This window comes from Saimiri boliviensis, chromosome 15 (genome assembly GCF_048565385.1).
Source record: "Saimiri boliviensis isolate mSaiBol1 chromosome 15, mSaiBol1.pri, whole genome shotgun sequence".
NCBI classification, from domain to species: Eukaryota; Metazoa; Chordata; class Mammalia; order Primates; family Cebidae; genus Saimiri; species Saimiri boliviensis.
Window position 1 is genome coordinate 41988244 of NC_133463.1, and position 23868 is coordinate 42012111.

Genomic DNA, 23868 nt, shown 5'->3' on the forward strand with positions numbered 1-23868 from the left:
CAGACTCAAAAGTGTTTGTAGAAAGTGATTAATTTAAAGAGAGAGAGAAACAGCTATCTCTCACACTGAGTGAGAGAATCCAGAAAGATGGAATCCAGGAGAGGAAAGCAGCTTCCACCAGAGTGTTAGGGAATAGAGAGAGATGGAGTTCAGGAGGAGAAGACAGGCTTCCATGAAAGAGTGTGGAAGGGGACTCCAGAGGGAAAATCCAGGTGAGAGAAAGACAGCTTCCATGAAGGGAGTGTTCGTGGAAGGGGACCCAGACATGGAGTCCCAAGGGGTGTGGAAGAAGGGGACTTTTAACCAGGGAGGAACCCCCACCTTCTCTAAGACCCCTGGCCAATGAAAGGAGTTCCTTAGAACTTCTGCTGGAGTGATTGACTCTTAGTTTCTTCCTGTGCCCATGAAATTCAAACATGAACTGTTAAATCTCCAGGATGGAGAGAGATGGGAGGGGTGCATGGCACTCAGAAGTTCTTGCCCTTAAAACTATGCCCCCCCCACCCCCGTGGACCCAGAAAGAGAACACCTTCCCTCAATTTATTACTGGAGGAGACAGTGAAGGCCCCGAATGCTGATCATTCAAGCTATTTATTGGTTACAATCACTTTGACCTATGGGGTAGGGGTGGAGTGAGTCAGTGAGCCAGAACTGGTGTGTGATTCTAAGACTGATAACAGTGGTGGTTTTGGAGTTTCTATGTTCAGCTGGTGGAACAACTGGACTTAGAAGAAGCCTACAAGTCTGGCTACATCATAGTACTAGGAAGGGGTTTTACATCTTTGAGCACAATGTTTATGGTAACAGAGCCTAGGTCGTCCTGCACCGGAACATGAGTCAGGGAGAAGTTTACCTCCCCAGAGGCCTCCCACAGTTTGCTGTGGTTTGTTGTCCCCAGTTTATATGTTTCCCTTAACCAATTTATGTAGGCTCTCTGTAAGTGCTTTCTCCTTTGCTGCTTCTCCCAACAGGTTTGATTTTTAACAATCTTATTTGATTAAAAATACATCTGTAGATTATTTTGATAAGCAGAAACAAGTTTAAATACATAGATGTAAATGTGCACCGTGAAGTTTTAAAATTTATTAAAGTAGCTAAGTTCTACTCTCTAGCAATTTTTTTTTTATGGTAACCAGATAGCAGCCACCACAGGGAATAATTGACAGTCTAATCATTTTGCAATTCTTAAAATCTAATGAGCTTTGTACTCAGCTTCTTTGAACCACTACCACTGACTACAGCTTACTCATCGTTTTTTATCTGTTACTGTTTTACTAAGTACCTCATAACTCAATGGTCTTTATCTTTCTTTCTTTACCCCTTTCTTCTGTAAGATGTTAGAAGGTATTGATACTTTTGATGACTCACTCTTGGAAATTGTATATTACCTTATTATTTACATTTTGTGACAGTATTTTCTCCTCATTCCTTTGATATATTTTCAGTTTCTTTTTAGTCTTCATAGGTCTTTCTTTGTTTTTTATTAGGTCTCCAGGACTCACTTTTTATACACTTCTTTGATCTTTGCATCTAAAAATATGGCTTTATGTAATGAGTCCATTATGGCATTATGTAATGAGTAGCTGTTATCTCTTTACTCCACTTGCCTGTATCTTACTCAACCTTCAAATAAAGCTTGATCCCATCTCCTCAGTAAAATCTTTACTTTCTCTGAAAATATTTAGAGATCACTCTATTTTGACTGGAATACGAATTAATAAACTTGTTCTATATGTTAGGCTGAAACTTCTTTTCCCTTAAAAATTATTTATCTTTCCCATTAGATGCTAAAGATTTCTTAAGTAAAAAAATGTATCATATGCCTCTTCAAATTCCTAACGTCTGTATGTCCTGCACATATTAGCTTCTCACAATATATTTTGATAAGATGAATAAAAAATATTTATAAAATACATTTTCCCAATTTTTTTATTGTGGAATAATCTATACATTTAGTGTACTATAGTAAAGCACTAGCTTTTGATGAAAAAAAAAAGTTTTCACATACTCCGTCATCATGTACTAGAATAAATAACACATGTATACATTATTGACCATTAGAAGCTTAATATGTGTTAGTTGATGAAATGTCCCAACAATATCCGTCTAAGAAGTATGACTGTTTTCATATATTAATGGTTTATATTTTTAGACAAGCAAAACCACACATTTTGCAAAAACCACACATATATTTTAGGTTTCCACTAAAAAAGCTGCTAATTATCTAGAAATTCATTTTTTAGGTTTTGGTAAATTTCATGCTAATCATCTAATTTATGAGATGCATAAATCAGGTATTTAGCCAAATTTTGCTCAGTAAAAATGTTAGTTTGAGAGTATGTAGACACAGCTCAAATCAGATTCAAAAAGATGAAATAATAATTTTAAAAGATTGGGAAGATGATAGAGAATAATGCTCATCTGAATATTTCTCACCAAAATTATCCTTATAACCATGATCTGATGATCATCAAAGATGAGAGAGACTAAAGTAAACTTGAAAGAGAAGTGACAAAGGCATCCTAATATTTTTATCTATGTTCTTCCTAAGGCTGAGTTTCTTCCTGGTGGAAACGTAATTCCTTCTCAGAACACTGGGTATTTTTGTTACTGCTTACATTTACAATTACATTCCACTTAAAATATGTTGCAACTAATAAATAACCTCAGAATCTTAATGGCTTACAGCAACAAATGTTTCTTTTTCACTGATGTTAGGTACTAATCGCAGGCTCCCCCTGTAGTTCTGCTACACGTGTCTTCTTTCTAGGTCCTTAGCTGACTGAGCAGTCTCTAACTGGGATAGTGCTTTTACTGTGGAGGAAGTGAAAGAAAGAATGGTACTAACTAATGGATATTTAAGCTGTTCAGAGCTGATGTGTGTCACTTGTACTCATTTCAGTGATAAAAGCAAGTTCATGATCTATCATAAGCAATGTTATGGCACTAAATAATTTGAACAGTAATCCTTCCACAATTTATTCTTGCTATCATAAATATTTACTTACTTTCTTCATATAAAATATTCTCACTTCCAAATAGAGTTAAATTAAAACTTTCATCCATTGCAGCACCAGGCTTAAAGTCCAGGCTCTCATGATCTCTACATTGGTTTACAATATGAATTCTTTTGATCTAGAGATTTCTAAATTAAATGACACATTATGTCTCCCAAACACTCACTTTACAACTTTGGGGGAAAAAAAAAACTGCAATAAATATACCTATAGAAAAAAGGAAAAATGGATGATGCCTAGGTGTCACTGGTTTGTTGCATATTCATTGAGGTCCAGCTCAGCTCCAGCTTAGCTGCATGTGTTTTCTCTCTGCAATTAAGACAGGTGAATTTATCTATATTAGAGGCTCCTGGAAGAAAAAGTAAAAAGTAGTTTGAAACACAATTGCTCATAAAGCTGCTTCTTTTTTTAAAAAAATTGTACTTTAGGTTCTGGGGTACATGTGCAGATCATGCAGGCTTATTGCATAGGTACATACATGGCAATGTGGTTTGCTGCCTCCATCCCCCCACCTACACCTGGCATTTTTCCACACATTATCCCTCCCCTCCCTCCCCCTCAGTTGTCCCGCCCCTTGCCTCCCCCAACAGACCCAGGTGTATGATGCTCCCCTCCCTGTGCCCATGTGTTCTCATTGTTCAACACTCACCTATGAGTGAGAACATGTGGTGTTTGATTTTCTATTCTTATGTCAGTTTGCTAAGAATGATGGTTTCCAGATTCATTCATGACCCAAAAAAGGACATGAACTCATTGGTTTTTATGGCAGTGTAGGATTCTATGGTGTATAGGTGCCACATTTTCTTTATCCAGTCTATCGTTGATGGACATTTGGGTTGGTTCCAGGTCTTTGCTATTGTAAACAGTGCTGCGATGAACTTGAAAACCCGCTGATAATTGCTACTCACATTGTGTTGCCCAAGAAAGTCAAATAGCCAAAACTGACTTCTGGAGGAATAGAATAAAGAATAAAGGTAGAATAAAGTTTGAAAAATACTAAAATCTACCACATTAAATTAGTATAAGCTTAATACAAATGCAAGTGCACAGGAAAATTGTGTATATGCATTTTTGTTGAATACACAGAACGTAGAAAAAGAAAATCTACATTTTCTCAATATGTATGATATGTATTTCAATTTCAATTATATCAAGTAGTTTATTTTAAGTAATTTTTTTTAAATAGACTGAATTTTCTCTAGTATATCTTTTTGTAAATTTCCTGGCTTCTTTAATAGATACTATGATTACAAGAATAATATCTTTGCCCAAGATGATATGATCATCATTGGTAATTGCTCTATATTATCAAAGTCAAAATTAGCCATTGAAGTCTAGCTTAATCTCTCATTTCCTACCTTCCATCACTGAGAAACTTGTATATGTAATATACAACCAAATGCTAAGAATTCAGTATTGGTTGCCAAAATGTTTCTCTTATTGTTCTTTGTCCTGATTTCATTTATAAACTTGGTGATGAAATCAAGTCCTTATAAAAATGAGAGTTTAAAGTGAAAATTCTTGAAGTCTAACATATTTATATGCATTGATAGATAATTCCTCCGAGCTTTTCTGATAATGGTTTACTGTCTTACTAATCAATACTCTGTCTTAAAAGTGTTACCATTAGAATAACTTATATTTACTAAGTATCCAGTAGTTCAAATAAAATAAACTGCTACATTCTTCAACAACTGAATTGAAAATAAATATTTTTATAATGGATCTAGTACATTATTTGTACTTTCCCTCTTTGGTCTTTAATGATATCTGCTTAATATATATTAACAATGTTTGATTTTATATTCAACATATTTCAAATGGGTAAACCAGTTGAGAATATCAAGTGTGCATACAGGACAAATGAATTTGCAAAACACGATATAATTTCTAAAAATGCTAGACATTTCTTTGGATGATGGTTTTGTGTTTTAAGAATATTGTGGTTATTTAAAAAATAATGATCACCATTATTTGCTGAAATCATTATTTTGGCAATGATAAAATATTTTAAGAGGCATCTAATGTATCCTAAACATATCAGCTATCATTTACATTAACCTAGGGTTGTCATTTTGGGCCAAAGTGAATTATAAAAGCATTAAAAAACAGAGAATAAAACTCAATAGATATTTTTCAATTGAATGTATCATGAAATGTTCATGTTATATATTATGTACAATTTTTAATTTTTACATTATTAAGTTTGGTGCCACAGAGGATGAGAGTTCTTTTTTTTTTTTTTTTTTAACTATAATTTCATGACTTCTATTGGAATTTTTTTCTCTAAAATTAACAAATAATTCAAAAATAATTAAACAAGAAATTTTCTATTTTATGAATATATTTGTTTCTATTTATAATGGCACCATCAAGAACACTGCAGCCAAAATTAGTAGAATTCCCATTTGTTTCCTTCACACATGGAAGTTTTCATAAAAATTGAGCCCATTTAAAGTCACTACACTAGCAAGACTATCTTTGTGTGCTTTGATATAATTAAAAGTATGCTTGGAAGCAATGAAATAATTCACAGTTTAAGAAACAGCACTTATTTTTGGAAAATATTAAAAGGTAAACAATTCTTATTATTTTTTTTTTTTTTTACTTTAAGTTCAAGAATACATGCTGAAGGTGCAAGTTTGTTACATAGATACACATGTGCCATGGTGGTTTGCTGCACCTATCAGTCCGTCATCTAAATTTTAAGCCCTGCATTCATTAGGTATTTGTCCTAATGTCCTCCCTCTGTTAGCCCTCATCCCCTGCAACAGGCCCCAGTGTAGTGTGTGATGTTCCCCAACCTGTGTCCATGTGTTCTCATTGTTCAGCTCCCACCTATGAGTGAGAACAGGTGGTGTTTGGTTTTCTGTTCCTGTGCTACTTTGCTGAGGATGTTGGTTTCCAGCTTCATCTATGTCCCTACAAAGGACATGAACTAATTCTTTTTCATGGCTGCATAGTATTCCATGGTGTATATGTGTCACTTTTTTTTTTTTTAAATCCAGGATATCATTGATGGGCATTTGGGTTGGTTCCAAGTTTTTGCTATTGTAAATAGTGCTGCAATAAACATACATGTGCCTGTGTCTTTATAGAAGAATTATTTATAATCCTTTGGGTATATACCCAGTAATGGATTTGCTGGGTCAACAATTGTTAAAATACCACATGTCAAATGTAAGCAGTAGTCATAAAGGGGCATTTAAAAGGAAAAATATAACCTTGTCATAAAATGACACTCAGATGGCACTTAGAGGGAAAAATATAAGCTTAAATTGTCATATTAAGAAAAAAGAAAGATTAAAAATTAATCAGCTATGCAATTTAAGTAGAAAAAGAATAGCAGGCAAAGCAACAGGGAATAAAATGAAATAATAAACATAAGAGAAGACTTTAAAGTGATTGGAAACAGACATACAAAAGTTGGTTCTTTGGAACAACTAATAAAGACACACGTCTTGCTCAGATTAATCACAGAAAACAATAAGAGAAGAAAGTCATAAATAAATTATAGTTGATCCTAGGTACTAGTCTATTTCAGCGTGACTACTGTAAAATATACATCAATATATTATAAAAGTTAATTTTTATTACAACATGCTCACAAGCACTCACAAATAGTACATGACACCATTTGCAGCCCATAGAAATGTAAGCAAACATAACAATGGAGTATTATGTCATACATGCATAATATGTTTGGTACTACTGCTATAGTTTTTTAGCCATCACTTGTTGCTATTATGGTCGGCTCAAGTGTTGCCAGTATCTACTTAAACACTGTGTGACACTAATCATCTCTGCATGAGCAGTTTGTCTTTACAATAAATTGCCAATTTTAGTAAAAAGTGGTCTTTTGCGGTTCTTGTGTACTTTTCATCATGTTTAGTGCAATACCATAAACTTTGAATAACACCGTGACATACAAAATGTCACTAGTAATGCTGGAAGTGCTCCCAAGAAGCAGAGAAAAGTCATGACATTACAAGAAAAATTTAATTTACTTGATATTTACCATAGATGTACCATAGATTGAGGTCTGCTGCTGCAGCTACTGCTATTTTAAGATAAATGAATACAGTGTGAAAACCATTGTAAACAATGGATAAGAAATTTATTAAGCCTTCACTGAAGCTATGGCAGCAGGCACAGAAAACTCACACTGCTTGCACATTACCTTTTTATGTAGTATTAAAGCTGCAAATTTATGTGGATGCAAGATTCATATAAGAAAGGCATACTTACAGACTACTATGATTTGATAAAAAGTGAAGTCATATGCTAAAACTAAACAGTGAAGAAGTATCTAAAGGTGGATAAGGACAAAGAAGTATCTAAAACTGGATAACATAATGCCAGCAAAGAATAGTTTGATAATTTTAAAAAGACATTTGGCTTAAAACAATGTTAGGATAACAAAAGAAGTAGCTTCTGTTGATCAAGATACAGCAGACAAGTTCTCAGATGCCATCAAAAAAAAAAAAAAAAAAAAAGAAAGAAAGAAAAAAAAGAAAAAAATCATTGAGGAGAAAGGATATCTGCCTGAACAGGTTTTAAATAAAGACAAAAGGGCCCTGTTCTGGAGCTCATGGTGCAATGCTGAAGGACATTTATTAATAAGTAAGAGAATAAGCACCAGTATTTAAGGCAGGAAGGGATAGTAAGGAATAGGCTACCTCTGCTCTTTGGTGCAAGTGCAGTCAGGCTTATGATCAGAACTGTCTTATGTCTAATTCTGATAACTCCAGAGCCTTGAATTAAAAACGTAACTACCAAAAAAAAAAAAAAAAAAAAAATGGTTACCAGAAACTGGGAAGGGTGTGGGAGACTGGGGAGTGCGGAGAAGTAGATAAGGTTAATGAATACAATAAAAATAGAAACAATGGGCCAGGCTCACACCTATAATTCCAGCACTTTGGGAGGCTGAGGTGGGTGGATCACCTGAGGTTGGGAGTTTGAGACCAGCCTGACCAACATGGAGAAACCGCATCTCTAATAAAAATACAAAATTAGCCAGGCATGGTGGTGCATGCCTGTAATCCCAACTACGCAGGAGCCTGAGGCAGGAGAATTCCTTGAACTCAGGAGGTGGAGGTTTTGGTGAGTCAAGATCATATCATTGCACTCCAGCCTGGACAATGAGAGCAAAACTCTATCTAAAAAATAAATAAATAAATAAAAGAATGAATGAATAAGACCTACTGTTTAGTAGCACAACAAGGTAAATATAGTCAATAATAATTTAATTGTACATTTTAAATTAACTTGTATAGTTGAATTGTTTGCACCTCAATGGATACATAAATGCTTGAGGGGATGGATACCCATTCTCCATCATGTGTTTTATTTTACATTGCATACCTCCACCAAAACATTTCATGTACCCCACAAATATACATATCTACTATGTATCCTCAAAAATTAAACAAAATCCAGCAGGTAATTTTGGCTTTAGATTAAAAAAGTGATACATAGTAGCTCCTAGTCAGCCTTTTGGTTGTAAAACAAATAAGCTGGAGCAATAAGGACACATTTACTGGTTTAGTTCCAATGATGCTTTGTTTCTGCAGTTAAAAAATACCTTGCCAGTAAGAAAGTGCCATTTAAAGTTGTTTCGATAAGCCATCCAGAACATCATGTGTTCAGTGCCGAAGGTGTCAAAGGGGTCTACCTTTCCCTAAAGACGACTTCAATACAACCTCTCAATTGGGATGTCATAAGGACTTTCAAGCCTTATACACACTCTATGGAAAGAATTGACATCACTATGGAAAAGAACCCAAATAGAACATCAGGAGAGTCTAGAAGGATTACACCATTGTTATGTACTTTGTTCTTACAATAAAGTAAGATAAACATTCATTAAGAAAATTATAAGGAAGAGAAATATATTAACTATTTATTAAGTGGGACTAGATCATTATAAAGGTCTTCATCCTTGTCATAGGATAGATTGAGGAGGAGGGCAAAGAAAGGTTGGTCTTGCTGTCTCAGGGTTGGCAGAGGCAGAAAAGTTAAAGGAGATGGAAAGGAAGGCAGGGGAGGAAGATCTTTACAGAGATTTCTGGAAATACATTGTAATTTCTGTCTCACTTCTTTGCTTTCTAATTATCCTCACAGTGATTCTGTATGGTCCTTATGTTTCTTCCACCATATGCTTTAGTTTCAGTGCCTGTTGTCATAGAAGGGCCCATGCCCTAAAAATAAGTCAAAAGGAGATCTATGACAGATTTTCTGATATCAGCCTGTTTTTTGGGCACTGCTTCATCTGCTTTGTCCTTCTCATGATCCAGCTCTGGTTCAGAAGCACTCATCTCTATCAAGTCATCTTCTGTTAACTCTCCTGGTGTGATGTATATTAACTCTTGAATTTATCCAAGATCCATGCCTTTAAAGACTTCACCTCCCTTATCTTTTTCTGTAGTCACAATTCCTTTCATGATTTTCTTGCTGGCTCTGTCATAAATCCCATGAAATTATACAAAACGCCTGTACGAGTTTTCTGTAGCAGGAATTTATTGTTTCAGGCTTGATTTCTTCCACAGCATTTTCTATAACAATAACATCTTCAATTATGAACAAATTTTCAGCTGTGTGGTTTGTTGGCAAGCCTAACCCCCATATTATTCAAAGTTAAACTCTATACAAAGGGGAAAAAAGATAAAAACAATGCAAGTATGAGAACTAAATATAGACTAAGAGTGTAAATAATTTTATGCCAATAAACTTCAAAGTTTAGATGTAATGATTCTTTATTAGAAAAAGTAAATTTCAAAGCCATCTCAAGAAGAAACAAAAATAATGAAAAGCATGTAACAAATTAGGAGTTAAAAATATTCCCTTAAAAACACTAAGTTCAGATAATTTTGTAGGTGAGTTATTCTAAGAATTTACATCACAGGTATTTCCTACTTTTACAGATTTCTCCAGGGAATATGAGAAAGGGAGTATCTGCCTCCTTATCTGAGGCTAGATTTAAGTTACATACTAAAATGAGATGTCAGGAAAAAAAAATAACAAACATCTCAATGGGTAAGTATAGTTGCCAAATTTCTGAACAATACCTTAGATATAAAAGCCCAGATGTTTATCAAAAGCAAAACTAAACAAAATCAGAATATGCAGTAATGAAGATTTACTTATTGCAGGAATTTCAGACTTGTTTAATGCTAAAAACATAATACAATTATGTCACTTTAAAAGAGTAGACAATGAAAGCTATGTGAACATATTAATAGGTACAAAAAAAGTAAAAATAAATAGTATCCATTTATAATAACATAACTTAGGAAGAGAGGAACATTTACCAAGCATGAGTCAAAGCATTAAACAAAAAGCATACTCCACAATGACACATGAATGTACATTTTTTTTAATTGTGAAGGAGATTATGATGTCTATTTGCACCAAATTATTCAACATTGAGCTGGGAATTCTAGCCACTTCAGTTAAACAAATAACAAGAAATATTTTTTATGAGAAATGCAGCAGGTGAAACTAACTCATTATTTGCAGGTAATATGATATAGAAAGCCTCTCCCACCCAAATCTGAAGAAAAGTTACAATTGTGAATAGAATTTGATAAGATTAGTTAAATAAAAAATGCAGAAATCAATAACTTTTCTATGACAACTGAGGTAGCTAGAAAATATATCTGAAATAAATATACAAGCACAATAGAAAATGTGTGTTTTATTAAAGCAATAAAGCTTTACTAAATAAATAGAAATATTATCTTTCTAGTTGTACAATACTTTAAAATGAAGAATTTTTAAAGTTCTACAATACTTTAAAATGCAGAATTACCTCATTTGATTGATATTTTATAAACTCACTGTGTATATTTCAATGTAAATGGGAAAAACAAACTTGTAAACCAGTTCACATTCTCCCTGGCAGAACAGATTGGTTTACGGATAATTGCTGATTATACTGGAACAAATAATTGTAAATACATTTCACTTTGCTAGGGATAGCAAGAAAACCAATATGCTAACAAAATAATATGCTACAACCAAATAAATTATAGCATAATGGAAGAAAAGTAATAAATATTAATCTAAAAGAAAAATATTAATGAAAGTAAAAAGACTATAAATAATAATAAAAATAAAAGTATTAATATTGACAATAAAACATCCTAATTTTAAAAGATTTATATTAAGCATATTTCTATATTTCTTTCCAAAGTGAGTTTTTTTGTCTTATAATGGTTTATGCAGTTTACCAAAGATAAAATATATTTGTATGACAACTAAGAACATTTATATAATTATTTCAGTACTTGGAATTGATTCAATAAAAGCTAAAGCCCTTTCTTTAAAAAAAAATCTATTCAAAAATTAGATATGCAGCATTATAACTTTAACAGAATAATGATCATTATTAGCTGTTAAAACAGTCAGCCAGCTGCTATACTAAGAAGGGTGGATAGCAAAGGATTAAGCTTGTTCTCTGAAGACAGACATTGATCTTTCCTTCTCATGTTCTACCATGGACTAGTAGGGTAAGCCTGAGGAAGTTACTATATTGCAGTTCCTTCAACAGAAATATGCTGTAAGAGCAGTACCTCCTAAGGGTTTTCTCCAGGATGAAATAAGTTAATAAATATAATGATCTTAGGACAATACTTGCTACGTATTATCTATAAATGCTAGCTTTTAGCATTACTATACATAAATGTAGAACTATGAAAGGTAGTGCTGTAAAAATAGGAAAGAAAATATTTTACTGTTGCTCGGAGTCTGTACTATAAATTTTAATTAAAGCTTTCAATTTAATAATGTTTTTAAAAAACACAATCACATTAAATATATATAACCATAAGATTTCACCTATATTTCAAAAGTGCTAAAGTGTAAGAAAGTATTTTAAGATGTAAACAATATGTTAATATTGGCCTGAAAATGTAGCAAGTTATGAAAAACTGGATTGAAAGTATACATAATTATTCTAACTTATATAACTTCATGTTTAGTATGCTAAGAAGACTAATTTAAAAATGTGAATTAATAAGCCATAACAGAAAAATACATATTTGTGAAAATAATCACGTTTGTAATAACTATCAGGCAACTATTAAAAATCACGGTTAAAATTATCTTGAATGATTTAATACAGGATATAACATTATGGGAGGAAAAGCATGTAAGTATAGGCTTGAGAACTGTTAACATTTATTTGCCCTTATTCTGACACATGAGTTATTTGTTCATTCTTAAAGATACAGTTATCTATTTATATTATAGCTCTTCCTTTTTTATCCCATCTTTTTCTGCTTATTAAAAAGCATATTTATGACATAGTTTCACTATACTGATGTATGACTAATAAAAATATCTTTTTTAAGAATAAATGATTTTTTACAAAAATAACATGGGGCTGATGAAATAGAAAAAAAATAAATCTTGGATATTAAAATTTCTGTCCTTAATATTTTGAAGCTGTTTTAATTCCATCTTGACTGTTTAAAATAAATTAACAGAAGATATAATCTTGGAGTTAACCCTGGTTATTAGCTTGTATCTTTATTTCTCTCTTTATTTTTACAACTCCCCCCATCTCTCAAATAAAACATCATTGTACCTGCAGTTTGGCACAGAGAATATACAAGGTATTAAAAGATAATGTTATTGTGGTAGGGTACTTTATATAATTTTAGGTAAATTATAGGGATTCCACACAAAATGTGTTGGCACAATGAGCAAATATTGACATGGAGTTGTCTTTGAATTAATTTATATTTTGACTTAATTTGATATGATGAGAGTCAAATCTCAATACATGTTACTTTCTGATACATTGAGCAGTGTCAACGGAATCTAAATTTAATTTTATAAAACTAGGAAAAACCTTGACTACGTATGTGAACTTAAATGCTGGTACAATTATCCCATTTTAGGTTTGGTGACAAATTAAAGCTGACAAAGTAGAAATGAAATTAACATACTTTGAAATAGAAACATGTTCCCTCTAATGAATTAATTTCTACATTCACCTGCCATCTTTCTGTTTCAGCAATAAGAAAGGGAAAAATTTAATGAAGTTAGATGGTCCTGTAAACTTCAATACAAAGTGAATTCACTGATGTGATTATGGCTTCATCATTTCCTCTGTTACAAGACCCAATTTTCGAAGATATGTTCATTTTCTCTGAAGATTCCTTAGATGAGAATCTTATCTAAAATCTCCATGTAGCAAGGACATAAAATACATCACATTTGTCTGTTCTACACTTTCATCTAAATAAATATTTCCTCTGTGCACAAGGCTAAAATAATCTAAACTTGAATCCTATTTGTCTCAAATTGACCCAACTTGTATATAAGAAAAATCCTTTGAATTATACTGTAGATGTTATTGTATACTGTCTTAAATTCTTATAATTAGAAAATGGATGACATCATGCTAATAATTTATAAGAGTGTTAGGAAACATTCAATTTTCTCTATATATTACTAATTATTAGAAGCACCCTAATGTATTCCAAAAAAGGAAAATCAGTATATTACAATTATTTTAATTTTTGGAGTTAATTATTAAAATAAGAACTTAGTTCCGTTATTTTCATGATTTGAAATTATTACCATAATTCTTTTTTAAGCTGCATATATATAAAATTAGTTTTTTGAATTGTACTTTAAGTGCTGGGGTACATGTGCAGATGGTGCAGGATTTTTACATAGGTATACATATGTCATGATGGTTTGTTGCATCCATCTTCCTGTCACCTACATTAGGTATTTCTCCTAATGTTATCCCTCCCCAACTCCCCAACCCTTGCTCCCTGCTGTCCCTCTCATAAACCCCCACCCACATACAGGCGTAAGTATGTGATGTTCCCTCCCTGTGTGCTTGTGTTCTCACTGTTCAGCAGCCGCTTATGAGTGAGAGCATGCAGTGTTTGGTTTTCTGTTCTTGTGTCAGTTTGCTGAGAATGATGGTTTCCAGATTCATTCATGTCCCTGCAAAGGACATGAACTCATCCTTTTATATGGCTGTATAGTATTCAATGGTGTATATGTGCCACATTTTCATTATCCAGTCTATCATTAATGGGCATTTGGGCTGGTTCCAAGTCTTTGGTATTGTAAGCAGTGCCACAATTAACATACATGTGCATGTGTCTTTATAATAGAACAATTTATAATCTTTGAGTATATACCCAGTAATGGGATTCCTAGGTCAAATGATATTTCTAGTTCTAGATCCTTGACGAGTTGCCACACTGTATTCCACAATGGTTGAACTAATATACATTCCTACCAACAAAGTAAAAGTCTTCCTATTTCTCCACATCCTCTCCAGCATCTGTTGTCTCTCTATATATATATATTTTTTTTTTTTTGAGACGGAGTTTTGCCCTTGTTACCCAGGCTGGAGTGCAATGGCGCGATCTCGGCTCACCGCAACCTCCGCCTCCTGGGCTCAGGCAATTCTCCTGCCTCAGCCTCCTGAGTAGCTGGGATTACAGGCACCTGCCACCATGCCCAGCTAATTTTTTGCACTTTTAGTAGAGACGGGGTTTCACCATGTTGACCAGGATGGTCTCGATCTCTCGACCTTGTGATCCACCCGCCTCGGCCTCCCAAAGTGCTGGGATTACAGGCTTGAGCCACCGCGCCCGGCGCTGTCTCTATATTTTTTAATGATCACCATTCTAACTGGTGTGAGATGTTATCTCAATGTGGTTATGATTTGCATTTCTCTAATGACATCACATGATGAGCATTTTTTCATATGTTTGTTGGCCACATAAGTGTCTTCTTTTGGAACGTGTCTGCTCATGTCCTTCACCCACTTTTTGAAGGGGTTATTTTTTTCTTGTGAATTTGTTTTAGTTCTTTGCAGATTCTGGATATTAGTCCTTTGTCAGATGGGTAGATTGCAAAAAATTTTCCCATTCTGTTGGTTGTTAGTTCGCTATAATGATTGTTTATTTTGCTGTGCAGAAGCTCTTAAGTTTAATTAGATCACATTTGTCTATTTTGGCTTTTGTTGTCATTGCTTTTGGTGTTTTAGTCATGAAGTCTTTGCCTATGCCTATGTCCTGAATGGTATTGCATAGTTTCCCCCAGCCCCCCCCAGGTGTTTGATGGTATTAGGTCTTATGTTTAAATCTTTAATCCATCTGGAGTTAATTTTTGTATAAGGTGTAAAGAAGGGGTCCAGTTTCAGCTTTCTGTACATGGCTAGCTAGTTTTCCCAACACCACTTATTAAACAGGGAATCCTTTTCCCATTGCTTGTTTTTGTCAGGTTTGTTAAAGATCAGATGGTTGTAGATGTGTGGCATTATTTCCGAGGCCTCTGTTTTCTTCCATTGGTCTATAGCTCTGCTTTGATACCAATACCATGCTGTTTTGATTACTGTAGCCTCATAGTATAGTTTGAAGTCAGGTATCATGATTTCTCCAGCTTTGTTCTTTTTGCTTAGGACTGTCTGGGCTATTTGAGTTCTCTTTCCATATGAAATTTAAGGTGTTTTTTTTTTTTTTTTTTTTTCCAGTTCTGTGAAGAAGGTCAATGGTAGTTTGATGGAGGTAGCATTGAATCTATAAATTACCTTGGGCAATATGGCCATTTTGACAATATTGATTCTTCCTAACCACGAGCATAGAATATTTTTCCAACTGTTTATGTCCTCTCTTATTTCCTTGAGCAGTTGTTTGTAGTTCTCCTTGAAGAAGTCTTTCACGTCCCTTGTTATTTGTATTCCTATATATTTTATTCTCTTTGTAGCAATTGTAAATAGGAGTTCACTCATGATTTGGCTCTCTGTCTGTTATTGGTATATAGGAATGCTTGTGAATGCTGAAGTTGCTTACCAGCTTAAGGAGATAATGGGCTGAGACAGTGGGGTCTTCTCAATATACATTTATGTCGTCTGCAAATAGAGACAACTTGACTTCCTCTTCCTAATTGAATACTCTTTATTTGTTTTTCATGCCTGATTGCTCTGGGTAGAACTTCCAACACTATGTTGAATTGGAGTGGTGAGAGAGAGCACCCTTGTCTAGTGCCAGTTTTCAAAGAGAATGCTTCCTGTTTTTGCCGATTCAGTATGATACTGGCTGTGGGTTTGTCATAAAGAGCTTTTTTATTTTGAGATATGTTCCATTAATACCTAGTTTATTAAGAGTTTTTAGCAAAAAAGTATGCTGAATTTTGTCAAAGATTTTCTCTGCATCTATTGAGATAATCACATGGTTTTTGTCTTTGGTTCTGTTTATGTAATGGATTACATTTATAGATTTGCATATGTTGAACCAGCCTTTCATCCCCAGGATGAAGCCTACTTGGTCATGATGGATAAGCTGTCTCATACACTGCTGCATTTTGTTTTCCAGTATTTTATTGAAGATTTTTGCATTGATGCTCATCATGAATATTGGCCTGAAATTTTCTTTTTCAGTTGTGTCTCTGCCAAGTTTTGGTATCAGGATGATGTTGGTCTCATAAAATGAGTTAGAGAGAATTCCCTCTTTTTGTATTGTTTGGAATAGTTTCAGAAGGAATAGTACCAGCTCCTCTTTGTATGTCTGGTAGAATTTGGCTATGAACCCATCTGGACCTTGACTTTTTTTGGTTGTTAGGCTATTAATTGCTGCCTCAACTTCAGACCTTGTTACTGAGCTATGCAGGGATTCAACTTTTAGTATTGGGAGGGGGTAAGTGTCCAGGAATTTATCAATTTCTTCCAGGTTTACTGGTTTATGTGTATAGAGTTGTTTGTAGTAATCTCTGATGGTAGTTTGTATTTCTGTGGAATCAGTGGTGTTATCCCCCTTATCATTTTTTATTACATCTATTTGATTCTGCTCTCTTTTCTTTGTTATTAGTCTGGCTAGCAGTCTATTTTGTTGATCTTTTTTAAAAATAAAAACAGCTCAAGAATCATTAATTTTTGAAGGGTTTTTTTTTGTGTCTCTATCTCCTTCAGTTCTGTTCTGATCTTAGTTCTTTTAATTTTGATAATAGGCTATCAATTTTAGATCTTTATTCAATTCTCATGTGGGCATTTATTGTTATAAATTTACCTCTAGACACTGCTTTAAATGTGTCCCAGAGATTCTGGTACATTGTATCTTGATAATCATTGGTTTCGAAGAACATCTTCATTTCTGCCTTCATTTCCTTATTTATCCAGTATCATTCAGAAGCAGGATCTGAAGTTTCCATATAGTTCTGAAGTTTTGAGTATCTTAGACTTGAGTTCTAATTTGATTGCACTGTGGTCTGAGAGATGGGTTGCTATGATTTCTGTTCTTTTGCATTTGCTGAAGAGTGATTTACTTCCAATCATGTGGTCAACTTTAGAGTAAGTGTGATGTGATGCTGAGAAAAATGTATATTCTGTGAATTTGGGGTGGAGAGTTCTGTAGATGTCTATTAGGTCCACTTGGTCCAGATCTGAGTGTAAGTCCTGGATATCCTTGTTAATTTTCTGTTAAATTTCTGTCTTGTTGATCTGTGTAATATTGACAGTGGAGTGTTAAAGTCTCCCACTATTATTGTGTGAGAGTCTAAGTCTCTTTGTAGGTCATTAAAAACTTGCTTTATGTATCTGGATGCTCCTGTATCGGGTGCATATATATTTAGGATTGTTAGCTCTTTTTGTTGCATTGATCCTTTTACCATTATGTAATGTTCTTCTCTTCCTCTTTTGACCTTTGTTGGTTTAAAGTCCATTTTATCAGAGACTAGGATTGCAGTTACTGCTTTTGTTGTTGTTGTTGTTGTTGTTGTTGTTGTTGTTGTTTGTTTTGCTCTACATTTGCTTGGTAAATCTTCTTCTATCCCTTTATTACAAGTCTGTGTGTGTCTTTGCATGTGAGATGGATCTCCTGAACACAGCAAACTGATGGGTCTTGGCTTTTTATCCAATTTACCAGTCTGTGTCTTTTGATTGGGGCATTTAGCTCATTTAATTTTAGGTTAATATTATTATGTATGAATTTGATACCACCATTTTGATGCTAGCTGGTTATTTTGCCCATTAGTTGATGTAGTTCCTTCATTGTGTTGATAGCCTTTATCATTTGGTATATTTGTGCAGTGGTTTGTACTGGTTATTCATTTTAATGTTTAGTGCTTCCTTCAGAAGCTCTTGTAAGGCAGACCTGGTGGTGACAAAATCTCTCAGCAGTTGTTTGTCCATAAAGAACTTTATTTCTCCTTCCCTTATGAAGCTTAGTTTGGCTGGATATGAAATTCTGGATTGAAAGTTCTTTTCTTTAAGGATGTTGAATATTGGCCCCCATTCTCTTCTGTCTTGGAGGGTTTCTGTGGAGAGATGCACTGCGAGTCTGATGGGCCGACCTTTCTCTCTGGCTGCCCTTAGCATTTTTTCCTTCATTTCAACCCTGGTGAATCTGATGATTATATGCTTTGGGGTTGCTCTTCTTGAGGAATATCTTTGTGATTTTCTCTGGATTTTCTGGATTTGCATGTTGGCCTGCCTTGCTAGGTTGGGCAATTTCACCTAGATAATATCCTGAAGAGTATTTTCCAGCTTGGATTCATTCTCCCCATCACATTCAGGTACACCAATCAAGCATAGATTAGGTCTTTTAACATAATTCCATATTTCTTGGAGGCTTTGTTCATTTCTTTTCATTCTTTTTTCTCTAATCTTGCCTTCTCATTTTATTTCATTGAGTTGATCTTCACTCTCTGATATCCTTTCTTCTGCTTGATCAATTCAGCTATTTCGGCTTGTGTATGCTTGGCAAGGTTCTCGTGCTGTGTTTTTCAGCTCCATCAAGTCATTTATGTTCTTCTCTAAGCTGGGTTTTCTTGTTAGCATTTGGTCTAATCTTTTTTCAAGGTTCTTAGTTTCTTTGCATTGGTTTAGAACATGTTGCTTTATCTCAGAGAAGTTTGTTATTACCCACCTTCTGAAGCCTGCTTCTGTCAATTCTTGAAACTCATTCTCCAACTAGTTTTGTTCCCTTGGTGGTGAGTTGTGATCCCTTGGAGGAATAGAGGCATTCTGGTTTTTGGTTATTTCAGCATTTTTGCACTGGTTTCTTCCTATTGTTATGGATTTATCTACCTTTGGTCTTAGAAGTTGGTGACTCTTGAATGGGGTCTCTGAGTGGGTGTCCTTTCCATCGATGTTAAAGGTGTTTCTTTCTTTTTTTTTTTAGTTTTCCTTCTAACAGCCAACCCCCCTGCTGCAGGACTGCTGGAGGGCCATTCCAGACCCTGCTTGCCTGGGAATCACTTGCAGGGGGCTGCAGAACAGCAGGGATTATTGCCTGTTCCTTCCTCTGGTTGCTTGGTCCCAGAAGGGTACCTGTCAGATGTCAGCCAGAGATCTCTTGTATGACATGTCTCTTTTGATATACAGGGGTCAGGGAGCCACTTGAGGAGGCAGTCTGTCCCTTATCAGAGCTCAAGTGCTGTGCTGGGAGCTCAGTTGCTCCCTTCACAGCTGCTGAGCAGGGACATTTAAGTCCACTGCAGCAGAACTCACAACCACCCCTTTTCCCAGGTGCTTTGTCCGGGGAAGGTGGGGCTTTATTTATAAGTCCTTGACCTGCTGCTGCCTTTTTTCAGAGATGCCCTGCCCAGCAAAAAGAGGGTCTAGTCATGGTGACTGTAGAGGCATTGCTGAGCTGCCACGGGCTCTGTCCTGCTGCTGTGTAAACTTCCTTGTGATATTGTTTACACAGGAAAGGTTAGAACTGCCTCAGTAATGGTGGACACCGCTCTCAACAGAGTTGGACTGTCCCAGTCGAGCTCAAACTACTGTGCTGGCTGGGAAAATCTCAAGCCAGTGGGTTTCAGTTTGCTGGTCTTTGTGTGGGTGGGACCCGTCAAGCCAGATCACTTGGCTTCCTGCCTTGAGCCCCCTTTTTTTCAGGGTATTGGGTAGTTCTGTTTCATAGGCATCCCAGACATCAGCTAAAACAGCCACCCAGTTTTGTGCTGTAAACCCTCAGCATTGGCTAAAATGGCTGCCCAGTTTTGTGCTTGAAAGCTGCCACACTGGCATTGTTGGCCCCCTTGGGAATCTCCTGGTCTGTGTCCTGTAAAGACCATGGGAAAAGCACAGTATCTTAGTAGGAGTGCCGGAGTGCTGGGAAAAGTCCCTAACAGCCTCTTTTGGGTAGGATAGGGGGTCCTCCAGTCCCTTGCACTTCCTGGGTGAGGCAGCTCCCCACCCTGTCTCGGTTTGCACTCCTTGGGCTATGTGCACTGTCCAATCAGTCCCATTGAGATGAACCTGGTACCTGAGTTGGAAATGCAGAGATCAGTCACCTTCTGCGTTGCTCTCACTGGGGACTATGCTCTGGAACTGTTACTATTCAGCCATCTTGGGAGAAGTCTCATTATTACCATAATTCTTAAGATGATGATTTAAAAGTAATTTCACCATATTTTTATTAGCTTGTTTTTATATTAGAAACTTTAAGTAATAAAAAAACTAAACATGGAATATACTTTTCCTGTCATTTCTCATTGAGTTAATATTTTAGATGTTTGTGCATTTATCTTATAAAATTATTTTATCCTGTGCCCTTTAAGCACAATTATCATAGATATATAAAATGAGACATTTGATTTATATTTCCTTTAAATATACAAAAGTCAAGGCTTTAATTGATAATGGTGGCAGTGATGGCTAGGTTTCTACCAAGTTCCACCTTCTTTTTTTCTTTCTAATAGGTTAGTAGTGGGCACATGGATAGACAATATTTTCCAGCATCACTTTCAGTAGATGCAGACTTCATTCTCTCTACTCTAATGAGAGCAAGACTAATGTGAGTGGTTTTTAGGCTGGAGCTTATAAGAGAAATGATGTTTTTTCTTTGTACTTTCTTTCTCTTCTGTCTGCTGGGTATAGGTGACACTGTGACCCTAAAGAATGGTAGAATACAAATATAAAATGGCCTAGGCTCTTGAATCAGTATTTGCAGACTAGCTGCTCAAAATACTTTTCATTCCCATAAATAAGAAGTAAGCCTCTATTGTCTGATGTTTTACATACCTCATAAGAATACAGATATTTTCATTGGAAGGGAGAATTTTGCCATAACAAAATTAAAATATGTGACATTTGTTTAGTTGACAAGAAGTATGGGGTAAAAATGAATATTAGAATGTGGGTTATTCCTGCCAAACCCTAATAAACATTTCATAAACCTGTCATATGCGATAACTTAGAAGGTTGAACATGATTTGAGCCGTTAGGTCTATGGTGAATGGTAGAGAAATAGCAGGTTGCTGTATTTTGACTTGTATTTGCAGAATTTAGCAATATATTATAGGGGATGAGATTAAGTTGGGATTGATAGATTTGTAAAGAGAGGAAAGAAAACAGCCCACAAAATGAGGGCTCTAGGGACTTGAAATGACTAAGCTCACTGCTTCATATAACTTCAGTGTGTTGTCTCCATTAAGTTTAGAGAGAGAACTCTCAGCAAAATAAGGCACAAAACAATGAATAACAAAAAAGCAACAACAAAAACAAAAACAAGTGTGTTGGAAATGAAACACAAGAGAGAACTACTAAATTTCTGAGAGAATTTTATTGCCAAAGAGCCCATGAGCTTTGCCTAAAAAGCCTGATTGTTCAAACTTTAAATGTCTTACCTCGTTATTCTGCCAAACTTCCACAAGAAGAAGAGAATTGTGAAAGTGGTAGGATGACACATTCCCACATGCCTACTGCAGGTATGCTCACAGGGTAGAATGCACAAAGAATTGCAGACTAGCTGAAAATTCTGATACGGCACGGTTGAAAGTCAAAGAGAAAGAGGACAGAGAATTACTAAGTGTGATCCTAGAGATAATAGGAGCTAGGTCATATAGGCCTTACATGCCATTGTGAATAACTTAGCTTTTACTCTGAATGAAAATGGGAGGTTTCCAGGGGTTTGAGTTGAGTAGTGACATGATCTCAATTAAAATTTTAACTTGTTGGAAAGATGACTTTGGATAATCCATTGAGAATATACTATAGGGGTCAACCACAGACATAATGAGGCTATTTAACAAGTATTATAATTTTCTAGAAGTGACATCATGGTAGATTAGTCTGGGTTAGTATGAGTAAAGTTGTGAGAAACTCTGGGATTCTGCATATTTTGTATGTGGAATCCAGCAGGCATTCTTTTGGATTGGCTGTAGAGTGAAAATAAAAGGAGTAAGGGACATTGCATTTTGACTTTAGCAACTGAAAGGATGGAGTTTGTTTCTTGTATCAATTGAATTGGGGAAGTTATTAGAAAAAGCAAATTTAAGTGGGGAGATCACCAGATAAGTTTTAAACATGTTCAATTCGAGATACCCATTGAATGTTCGAGTGAAGAGGTGAACAAAAATGGCAGGTGTTCTTTAGAGAAGCCTGAGCTGGATACTTTCGGGAGTTGTCAACACATTAATAATATTTAAAGCCACAAACCTGGAGCAGATAACCCAAGAGCTGAGACAGAGATGAGAGTAGGGAATAGGGCTGGGTCCTGGAGAGTGCTGACATTAGAAGTCAAAGAAAAGAAAAGTAGAGAAGGAGACTGAGAAAGAATAGCTGGTTAGATAGAATAGATTCAAGAGAGTATGGAATCCTACAGGCTAGTTGACGACATTCTGTTATGTAGAAGGAGTGTGTTATGGATGTCACATGCTGCTGCCGATAAATAATAATGTAAGATAAGGTCTAGAAAGATCTTTTCATTAAGTGAGTTCATGTGGCTATATCATTTCTACTGCAATATGAACAGAAGTGACGTGAGCTATTTTCAGGTCAGGGTTTTTAAGACAGCATCTGTTTCAACCAAACTCTTCTTTTCATGAGGGTGATATAAAAGATGATATGATGTAATCCCAGCACTTTGGGAGGCCGAGGCGGGTGGATCACAAGGTCGAGAGATCGAGACCAACCTGGTCAACATGGTGAAACCCCGTCTCTACTAAAAATACAAAAAATTAGCTGGGCATGGTGGCGCGTGCCTGTAATCCCAGCTAGTCGGGAGGCTGAGGCAGGAGAATTGCCTGAACCCAGGAGGCGGAGGTTGCGGTGAGCCGAGATCGCGCCATTGCACTCCAGCCTGGGTAACAAGAGCGAAACTCCGTCTCAAAAAAAAAAAAAAAAAGATGATATGAGTCTAGGAGATGCTAAAGCCATCAATGGGAAAGAAGCCTGAATCACTGAATCAAGTGGAAGAGTGGCACAAAAAGCCCAGAATATCATTCTAAACTGTTAAGTGAGCAAGAAATGAAGTCCTCTTGTTTTTAGTGATTATATTTTGAGTCTCTTTTTTTACAGTTGTTCAGCTTGCTCTAATTAATGCAGTAAGTTAATGTAGCTTTCTCCTTAATTTCTCCTCCCATCAAGAATGGTATAATAAAACCTTAACTACTCAGTAATATGATCATTTACTGACAGGTTTTCAAACAGTTTTATGTTTTTAAGTAAATCAATGTCTATTTTGTATATTTTAGATCACATTAATGGCTTCTCAGACACCGATATGTTGCTCATAAAAAACACTAAAATTTTATTTAGTGATAACACACTGCTTAATAATAAAAAGAGGGAGTATATTCAAGTTATGGATAAGTTTAATAGCACCATATCTGATTTCAGTACCAAGGGGCTTTTACTTTCTGCCATATTTTGCTTCTAATGTGCCTTTTTCTCCACTTAATTTTTGAATTTTCTTTATTTTCTTTACTTATTTTCTCTATCATCTCCTCTCTTTTAGTGTTTGTTTTCCCGCTTTCCCTCCTTTCTTTTTATTTTCTATTCTTTCTCCATGTTTCCATAACTTCCATTTGTTTCCCAACTGTATAGTTGTCCTTTGTTTGGTTCACAAGAAACAAAAGTCCCTGGAACATG